The sequence below is a fragment of the Orycteropus afer genome, unplaced genomic scaffold, assembly GCF_000298275.1.
Source record: "Orycteropus afer afer isolate SDZICR_OR568_19922 unplaced genomic scaffold, OryAfe1.0 scaffold00198, whole genome shotgun sequence".
Classification (NCBI taxonomy): domain Eukaryota; kingdom Metazoa; phylum Chordata; class Mammalia; order Tubulidentata; family Orycteropodidae; genus Orycteropus; species Orycteropus afer.
This window is the reverse complement of record NW_006921785.1, coordinates 3,367,531-3,378,067: the sequence shown is the minus strand read 5'-3', so window position 1 is coordinate 3,378,067 and position 10,537 is coordinate 3,367,531.

Genomic DNA, 10,537 nt, shown 5'->3' with positions numbered 1-10,537 from the left:
GCCTTGGCACTATGCTACCAGAGCTCCTGCTCTGATGTTAGGCAGCCTAAATTTAAGTGTGACTTTGGCATTTACCCTCCACTGAGATCTGACAGAAGTAGATTGCCCAACCTTCCTTCTGAGGAGTGGCTGGTGGGTTTGAACTGCTAACCTTCTGGTTAGCAGTCAAGTGCCTTGGCACTACGCTGAGTTGAAAACATACATGCATATATATTGAGTTGGAGCCAAGTTGATGGCACCTAACAACACACAGATATATATAAATAAGTATATATGTACATATAATATAATCTATGCACATAAACATGTATTTTATTTCAAATTTTATTCAGAAGATGCTTCAACTCTACTAGTAAATTCTGACTGAAAAATTTAAAAGAAATATTTGCACATAACCATTAAAATCAAACCCTGATTCTAATCAAGCTTCATCTTGTTTTGCTGACTTCAGTTTTAAGAGAGAAGGGCATTTAATTAAAAAAAAATTCTCCTTTTCTTTTTTTCTCCCCCTTTCCCCTCCTCCATCCTGCCAATTGTCTCCTAGGACCAGGAAGTTTATATGTAAACAGAAGCGGTAATCAGACCCCTGACCTCCTCCAGGCTTTCAACCCAGTGTTTCCACAGAGGGATTAACCCCAAATACCAACTTGCTCTGAGAGGCAAAATTGTTCCCGAGGCGGGCATCACCAAAGGGTTTTCTTTTCTCTGGGCTTTCACATTCACCCTGCAAATAAGGTCTTCTCAAAGGGAAGCTGAAAGGCAGCCACTGGAAAGCAAATTGCAGGGCAGCAGGAGCCAGAGGGACACTAAGAATTCTCTGGGCCCACAAACCCTCGGTCTGTCCTCCCCAGGCCACAGGGTTCAATAACCTAGATCTGCTGGTGCTATGAGTCATGTTTGTCACAGTCACATGGGAAAGGGCCAGGTTGCTTGGTCTAATAATACATGTCTGTGTGCGTGTGTGTGCACGTGTGCATTGGTGTAACAGAACTCATCTTTTTTTGAAAGGATGGTAAGCTCCTCAGATTGCCTGTGGGACGCTGGGCTGTTGTGTGGGCTGCATGGAGTATTTCAGGGATACTGGCAGGGAAGGGGCTATGGGCGTGGGTAGGGGTTAGTATTCCCCTCTTAGCAGAGACATGAGCAATAGTACTGGCCTGCTGTACAGAACCACAGCTGTGTGCCTACAAGGGGAACATTTGCAAGTCGTTCTGTTTTATTCTTCGCTGCGGGTCCTATAATGTCCACTCAGGAGGGAATGCTTTGAAGGGGGCATCAAGCTCTGGGCTAGATTCCAAGTCAGTGTAAAACAGTTAGCACTGCCCCTGGTCTCCTGCTTGCTGGGCAGAATGGCTGAAAGAGTGGGTTCTCACTTCTGTCCCCTGCAAATTGGTTCCCTTCAGTGCTTGAACAGCCCTGCTCTAAGGCCAGGGGTGGACAAGACAAGGAGCTTTTCTTAGGGCAGATCATCCCTCTCCCCACCTGGACCCCCCAATGATTTCTCATCAAAGAGACAAAGTATCCTTATTTTAAGGGCTCCATGTAGCATGTCCAGAAATTTCTCATGCTATTAAGACTGAGGTGGGGGTGGAGAAAGGGCCCGATGAGGCTACTTACTTAATAGCTCCTAACAGCTGTGGAAAGTTTGATGCAGCAGGAGCACCCAGACAGAAAATTAAAAAAAAACTAATAAAGTCCTCAGTGTGGGGGCGCTGGCATCAGGACAGCTTCACTTCTCCAGACACCTAATAAAGAGACATTCCGGGACACTAACTCATAAGGGGAATCCGCAGGGGTCACTGAGAACAGTGGAAAACGAACCATGGAAACACAGCAGTCACTCACATCACCGCAGGGGAGATTTGTTTTCTTCTTTGCTTCCCCCCTACTTTTCTTCATTTTAGAAAAATGACAGGGTGCTCAGGACCAAAGGAAAGGAAAAAAAAAAAAAGGGAGGGGGAGGTAGTGAGGGGTTGTAGCAACTCCAAGAGCCCTTGATGTAGTAACCTTATTTTCACGGAGAGGATGAGCATGAGGCTAAAAGTTCAGGCCTTATAGGGCTTGCAGGGGTTGGTCACTATAGAGAAACACATTGAGATTGGAAAATAGTTTGACTTCTAGAACCAGTTGCTTTCAAGTATATTCCAGTTCACAACTCCACGTGTGCAGAGTAGAACCGTGCTTCCACGTATTTCATGGCTGTGACAGCTCTGAAGCAGGTCACCAGGGCTTTCTTCTGAGGCACCTCTGGGTAGGTTTGGACTCCCATCGTCTAGCTATCTGCTTAACCATTGTGCCACTCAGGGATGGCGACCCATGAGTGGAAATCGACTTGATGGAATTTTTTTTTTTTTTCCTTGACTTCTGGAAGTCGCAGGGAAATGGTTTTTGAGAATTTAGATTTGGAATGTAACCAGTTAGGTTTATGAAACAACCTCCAAACAGCAGTTTTTCTGATGTGGGTTTTCCACTGGTGGTCATTTTGGATCTGAGTCCTTTGGCATTTGCCAAGTATGGCATTACTGCCTGAGATTGGGTTTAAGGGGCATTTTTGATACTCTGATTTGGTTCTCAAGTTGGGTTGTGTTTATCTGAGTAAAAATAAATGGCCACTTTGGACTGCCCAATGAAATCATCAGTGAGTTGTGGAGAGCCTTGAGTTGGGGTGGTCACACCAGTCTTCTCAGATAGACAAAGTTTTAAAGGAGTAAGTGCAAAAGGTGAAGTAGCTTTTTGTTTGTTTGTTTTAAAAAAGAATAAAAAGAGTTGGCCCATTTCCTAATCTGAAGTGCTGAGTTCAGTTCTAGGTTTTGAGAAAGGCTTGGGTTGGTTCTCACTTCCTACATAATATTCCAGGTGATCTGTAATCTAGAGACAAACAGGCAACCTATTCCACGATGGTGGTTACATCCACCTCATGTTACATTTACTCTGTTCTTGTTGTTAGGTGCCGTCAAGTCGGACATTTACTCTAGAAGAATAAAAGTTCACATTATGCAAGTTTGTGAAACAGCTCCCACACACCCATCTCATGGTTGTCCTTGCAGAGATTTCCTGAGATCTCTTGGTGTGATGGAAAAAGAACCAAAAACAGGAGACCTGGGCCCAATCCCAGACAACCCTGCCACAAACAGGCAAGGGCTACCCCCTGTGCCTCTGGGTCTTATTCTGTAGGAGGAAGGGGGCAGGAAATGACTCCTAAGGCTGCTTCCAGTTTCTACCTGCTATGATTCCATGAAGTTAGAGGTTGGTTTCTGTGTTGGAGTTCCTGGCTCTCGTGTGTCAGAGTGTTTTTTTTCTGGCTTTTCATTTAGTTGTGGCTTGGCAGAGGTGGAGCTGTAACCCTTGGGTGTGATGCAGGAGATATCTGTGGTTGTGTGAACAAAATGAAATATGAGGTTTTAAACTCAAGTCTTGGAGCCTTTTTTTTTTTTTTTTTTTTGGCCTTTTCTGCTTCTCTTTGGGTATTTTTTTTTTTTTTTCTTCTTTAAAAAAAAAAAAAAAGATTCTTCTCCCATGAGAACAATCCCATATTTGAGAAAAGAACAACACTGTCACAAGGGTAGGCATGGCTGGCTTCAAGTAAGTATATCTCTCTCAGGAAGCCTAGGGAGTTCTGATGTATTCTAGAAGGCTCTAGACCAGTGTTTCTCAAATTTCAAAATGCATAAGGATCACTTGGGAGTCTTGTTGAAATCCAGATTCAGATTCAAAAGTTTGGGGTAAAGCATGGGATTCTGTATGTCCAATGAGCTCTTAGGTGATGCTGCTGATGCTGGTCCATGGACTGCACTTTGACCTCAACTGAGACCTCCCTTAGGCTCCTCCAGAGAGCAGCAGAACTCACAGGACAGGGTTACTACAACCAGGCTCTCCATACTGGGGCTCCTGAGACCTCTTAGTACAGCTGAAGTCTGGAATGAGCCTGCAAGGCCAGCTCTGGACATAAGAAGTTTTGAGTTGTGGTGCTGGCAAAGAATACTGAAAGTCCCATGGAGTGCCAGAAGAACTAAAAAACCTGTCCTGGATGAAGTGCAGCCAGCATGCTCGTTGGAAGCAAGAATGGTCAGACTTTGTCTCACCTACTTTGGCCATGTTGTCAGAAGGGACCATTTGCTGGAGAAGGGTATCACACTTGGTAAAGTGCACATAACAACAACAACAACCAAGTGGAGGGTCAGGGTAAAAGCCCTTCAATGAGATGGACTGACACAATGGCTGCAATGATGGGCTCAGGTATAGCAGGGATTATGAGGCTGGCACAGGATTGGGCAGTGTTCCGTTCTGTTGTGTGAGTCGGAGCCAACTCAATGGCACCTAACAACAACAAGAAAAAGAAGAATCCCCCTGGAAAGTCAGTTTCTTTGAATCAGTCTTTCTGCAGGTTTTCCCTTTTGCCTTCTGACACTCAAGGAGTCTCTTTTCCTTTTTTGCTTTTTGCATTGGGAGAGGTAAAAACTGGACAATGGGGTGAAGAAGAACAACACATCAATTAACTAGAAAGCTATAGTATAGAATTAAATGAGCCCCTACTCTGCCTCATGGACAACATTAGCAAGTCTGGAACTAGTGTTTCAACTAAATAGATGTAAATCATTTAATGCACCTTTCTTAATTGAGTTGCACACCAGGAGCACCTTCCTAATGGCATTATAGCACCAATTATCTCATTAGGAGAGAAGAGCTGCTTTTATGACAGGTTTCAGAAATTAAAATAGTAGAGGGAAGTCCTTCAGGAGGGCCAATTCTGGGCTGGGCTGGGTGATGGGCAGGGGCGGAGAGCACACTGCAGCCTGAGGACTGAAAGGCAGAGCAGTGATTTACATGGACTCTGAGTAGTCTGACCATGAGCTCATTGCCCCTGGCTTCCCGATGAGAGCTGGTTCCAGCGCCCCACCTTGAGAGTCTGACTTAGGAAGTATGGGTTGGGCTCCTGCCCCAAAAAACCTCATTACCATCAATTCAATTCCAATTCATAGTGACCCTATAGGACAGTCTAGAATTGCCCATAGGTTTTCCAAGGCTATAAATCTTTATGGAAGCAGACTGCCACATTTTCTCCCATGGAGCAGCTGGTGGGTTTGAACCACCAACATTTCAGTTAGCAGCTGGGAACTTTAACCACTGCACCATCAAATCTCCTTTGGTTGGGCTCCAGCCAAGTCCAATAAGATCCCTGGACAACCCCTATGCAGGAAGCTCACGGACCCTATTTTGAGACAGGTTGTAGAGAGGGTCCCCATGACTTCAACCAAATCCCAGCTGCATATATGCAGGTTCCTCCATCCCTGTGGAATTTTATCTTTCCAAGGATGAGAGTCACATGAGTTTGCTTCTCTTGACATAGCACAGGTAATTGTCTCCCTTCTCCTTCTGTGTGGCCTGTGGTTGTGTAGCAGGGGCAAACTGGGATTGCTCTTTGCTTTGATGCTTCTTTTCTGTAAGGATCATTGGACTTACAATGCTGTCACATTGAGCAGGTCACTTTACCCTTTGGGCTGCAATTTTCTCACCTCAAATTGGGCATTTTCGTAAGGGAATTGTAAAGTATATGGAAATGTTATTGATCAAGACACTTTGTTTCTTTGTAGCTCAGTTTCCTGGTCTGTAAAATGAGAACTTCGGGCTTAAATATGAATTTAGGAGTCTATGTAAAAATTGGGCTTCTCTTTCTGGCAACTTTTCATGTTTTCCTTCGCTGTAGTAACAAGAACTTCAACCTCCAGATTTTGTGTAAATATTGAATTTATAGCAATGGTTTTGTGGAGTGTTCCAGTTTCCTGGGTTGATGATTAATGTGGTTTTCTCAGAGTGCATTGTGCCTTCTCAAAAGGTTTTCCTGCTAATCCTGTGAACTGCATGAAGGCCAAGTGTTGTTTCTTCTTTTCTCTCTTGTCATGTGGGAGAGGGAACAGATGCATTGTGTTACTCTACAGGGCAGAAGAAGGGTCAGCTGACAGACACATTGGGAGGCAAAATTGGGCTGAATTTGAGAAGAATTTTCTAATAAGTAGAGGGGTGTTTCTGATCCAAACATTTGCTGACTTTACACTGCTTACAGCACCATCTCTCCATCTGGTTCTCAGGGTCCCCGTGATCTGGCTTTAACAGGCTTTGCTAATCCTATATCCTCTCTAAGCAACTTGAATTGTGTACCTTTCACTCACTTTTGTGGTCACTCTCCAATCACATTTCCAACCCAGATCCCATTCTACATTTTCAACAGTCTGCAAAACATCTCCACTGGATTATCAATACATCCTCAAGCAAAGTCATCAACTTTCTTTTAAATTTGCTGCTCTTTCCATCTATCTTATTTCTGTTTGTGGAAGCATTATCCTTGGGGAATGAAAAAAAAACTATGGAAGATGCTGAACGTCTTCATTGTATCATCTGCTCTTTTGCTAGGACCCAGTGCTTTGAAATATCTCACTCTAATTCATAAGAAATACTTCCCAGTTCTTATAGCCCATACTGTTCCTTCTTCCTCTGAATCAACAATGAAACCTCCTTAGGTCTTATAGTTTATGGTTATAGATCTAAGTTTTAAATTTCCTGTATAGGAGCAATGGTTTGTTAGTAGCACACATGCAAATGGAGTTTGTAAGCAGCATGTTATTGTTGTTGTTATGTGCCGATGATAGCGACCCCTCCTTGGGTTTCCGAGGCGGTATCACTATGGAAATAAATTGCCCAGTCTTCCTTCTGAGGAGTGGCTAGTGGGTTTGAACCGCCAGCCTTCTGGTTAGCAGTCAAGTTGCCTTAGGCACTATGCTACCAGAGCTGCAAATGGAGTTTGTGAACAGCATAAGCCAAGTGTAAATTCACAATATGTGGATGTCAAAGAAGCTCACACATGGTATGCTTTCATTAACAAAAATACACTCTCTAAAAAAAGCAAAGTTATTGTTCAGACAAACTTTGTACTGACTAGAATGGTCCTGAAATGTTACGGCTTCTTTTTTAAAACTGTGATTTGGGTGAGAGTTTACAGAGCAAATTGTTTTTTCATTGAACAATTCATACACATTTTGTTTTGTGACATTCATTGTAATAGCACTCTTTCCACTTCCTCCCTGGGTTTATCATTTCCCTTCATCCTTCTTTTCTATCCCTTCTTGCCTTTTAACTTTATCCTTGGGCAAGTGCTGTCCTTTTGATCGCCTATATTTATGTTCTAATGAGTGTGGAGTTATTGTTTACCTGATAGGCCTATCGTTTGACTGAAAGTTGAGCCATGGGGGGTTGAGTTCAGTTCCCAGATTGAAGGGTGTCTAAGGCTGTTCCATCAGTCTCCATCAGACTACCAAGCCTTGTCTTTGTGTGTGTGTGTGATTTTGAGTTTTTTTTTCCACATTTTCCTCCCACTCTATACAAGCCCTCCTATTGTGATCCCTTCTAGAGCTGTCAGTAGTGGTAGCTGGGCACCATCTAGTTCTTCTGGTCTCAGTGTTCTGGAGGCTGGGATTCATGTGGTTAATTTGTTGTTCAGACTAATTATTTCCTTGTGTCTTTGATTTCCTTCATTCTTCTTTGTTCTGGATGGGGAAAGACCAATCGTTGAACCTTAGATGGCTACTTTCAAGCTCTCAAGCCCAGTCACTATTCACCAAAGTAGGTTGTAGAACTGTCTTTGTTGTATCAATTGACCTTAGTGTCCTCTGAGACTATGGCCTTGAGCTCTCATGCCTAGTGACTCCAAGGTGTTTGGTTATGACTAAGAAATTTTCATAATTTTGCACACTGTACACTGTACTTTATTCATGGATGTATTTGCAGCACATACAAATACATATGTAATAATATGCTTTGTCAAACCTATATGTGTTCACGGATGTAGCCCCATTCACCTTCCCACTCCTGTTCAACTTGAATATCTACCTATGTATCCACTCATAGGTTACTATTATTACTGTTATTGCAGGATGGTGTGTGTAATAGTATTCACCTTGTTGCCTTTAACTCTTGTGTTCCTCCCTATGTCTTCCAATGCCTTGATCATTTTGTGCTGACTTTCCCCCTGTTTATTGCTTTTCATTTCACCCAAGTTAATATGTGTCTACCCTCAAGTTGGTGATTGTTCCTCCTTTCTCCTCCCACACCTGATAAACTTCTAAGAACAATTCTTTCTGTGTGTAAACCTTTATTTGTCTCTTCACAGTAGTGGTCTTATATGATATTTGTCCTTTGGTGATTGATGAATTTCACTCAGCATAATGTCTGTCCTCTTTGTTCATCCATGTTATGAGGTGTTTTGCAAATTCACTGTTATTCTTTAGTATTGTGCAGTATTGCATTGTGTGGATGTACCATAGTTTGTTTATCCATTCAACCACAGATGGGCACTTAAGTTGTTTCTATCTTTTTGCTATTGTGAATAATACTGTGATAAACATTGGTGTGCATATATCTGTTTGTATCATTGCTTTTATTACTCTAAGATATATGACTAGTAGTGGGATTGCTGGATCATATGGTATTTCTATTTTCAACTTTATAAGGACATACCACAGCATTTTCCACAGTGATTGTATCATTCTACAATCCCACCAGCAGTGTATCAGGGTACCAGTCTCTCCACTCCCTTGCCAGCATTTTTTGTTTGTTTTTTTAACTTTGCTATTAATACTGGGGTGAGATGATATCTCATTGTTGTTTTGATCCTATTTCTCTAATGGCTAATGATCACAAGCATTTCTTCATGTATGTCTTAGGCTGGGTTCTCTAGAGAAGCAAAACCAGTGAAGTGACACACATACATACATATATTATGTTATGTGCCATCAAGTTGGCCCCGACTCATAGTGACCCCTGGTTGGGTTTCCGAGGCAGTATCACTACAGAAGTAGGATTGCCCAACCTTCCTTCTGAGGAGTGGCTCATGGGTTTGAACTGCCAGCCTTCTGGTTAGCAGTCAAGTCCCTTAGGCACTATGCTACCAGAGCTACACACACACACACACACACACACACATACAGATCTATCTTTTTAACAACATAAATGGCAGCTATACACATGGACCTCAACAGCTGGAATATACAGAAATCAGATTGACCATCTGTGGAAAGAAGCAATGGGGAAGCTCAGTATCATCAGTCCAAACAAGGCCAGGAGCTGACTGTGGAATAGATCATCCATTGCTCCTATGCAAGTGCAAGTTGAAGCTGAAGAAAATTAAAAAGTCTATGAGAGCCAAATTATGACCTTGATTATAACCCACCTAAATTTAGATATGATCTGAGAAATAGATTTGATGCACTGAACACCAAAGACCAAAGAGTAAATGAGCTGTGGGGTGACATCAAGAAAATCACACATTAAGAAAACAAAAGGTCATTAAAAAGACAGTAAAGGAAGAAAAGACCAAAATGGAAGTTGAATGGGAATTCCAGAACATTTAATTTTGCTCATGAGAAACCTATACATAGACCAAAAGGCTGTCATTTGGATAAAACTAGAGGATCTTGCTTGATTTAAAATAAAAAAGGTATATGTCAGGGTTGTACACTTTCACCATACTTATTCAGTCTGCTGCTGAACAAATGATACAAGAAGGTAGATTACATGAAGAATGTGTCATCAGGATTAGAAGAAGAATCATTCACATCCTGAGATATGCAGATGACACAACCTTGCTTGCTGAAAGTGAGAGGACTTGAAATACTTAATGATGAAGATCAAAGACTACAGTTTTCAGTATGGATTATACCTCAACATAAAGAAAATGAAAATCCTGACAACTGGACCAATAAGCAACATCATTATAAACAGAAAAGACTGAAGTTGTCAAGTACTTAATTTTACTTAGATCCACAATCAATATCCACGGAAGCAGCAGTCAGAAAATCAGATGTTGTATTACACTGGGCAAATTTGCTGCAAAAGACATCTTTAAAGTGTTGAGAAGCAAAGATGTCACTTTAATGACTAAGGTGAGCCTAACCCAAGCAATGGTATTTTCAATCAACTCATGGGCATGTGAAAGCTGGACAACAAATAAGGAAGACCAAAGAAGAGTTGATGCCTTTGAATTGTGATGTTGGCAAAGAATACTGAAAATACCATGGACTGCCAGAAGAACTAATAAATCTGTCCTGGAACAAGTGCAGCCAGAATGCTCCTTGAAAACAAGAACAGCCAGGCTTCGTCTCACCTACTTTGATCATGTTGTCAGAAAGAACTGTATCCTGGAGAAGGAAATCATGTTTGGTAAAGTGGAGGGTCAGTGAAAAAGGGGAAGGCCCTCAACAAGATGAATTGACACAGTGGCTGCAATGATGGGCTCAAGTATAGCAAGGATCGTGAAGATGGCGCAAGACTGGGCAGTGTTTTGTTCTGTTGTACATGAGCTGAAGGGATTAGGTGAGGAGAGGAAACTAAGCCCTGCCCAGAGTAACAGGCTGGAAGAGCAGGAGAAAGGGGATAAAAGCCAGGAACTCGGACAGAAGAGCAGTCAGCCCCAGGGTTACAGGTGAGAAGAGACAACTCAGGGACACCCAAAGTAGCAGGTGGGAAGAGCAGGAGAAAGGGGATTAAA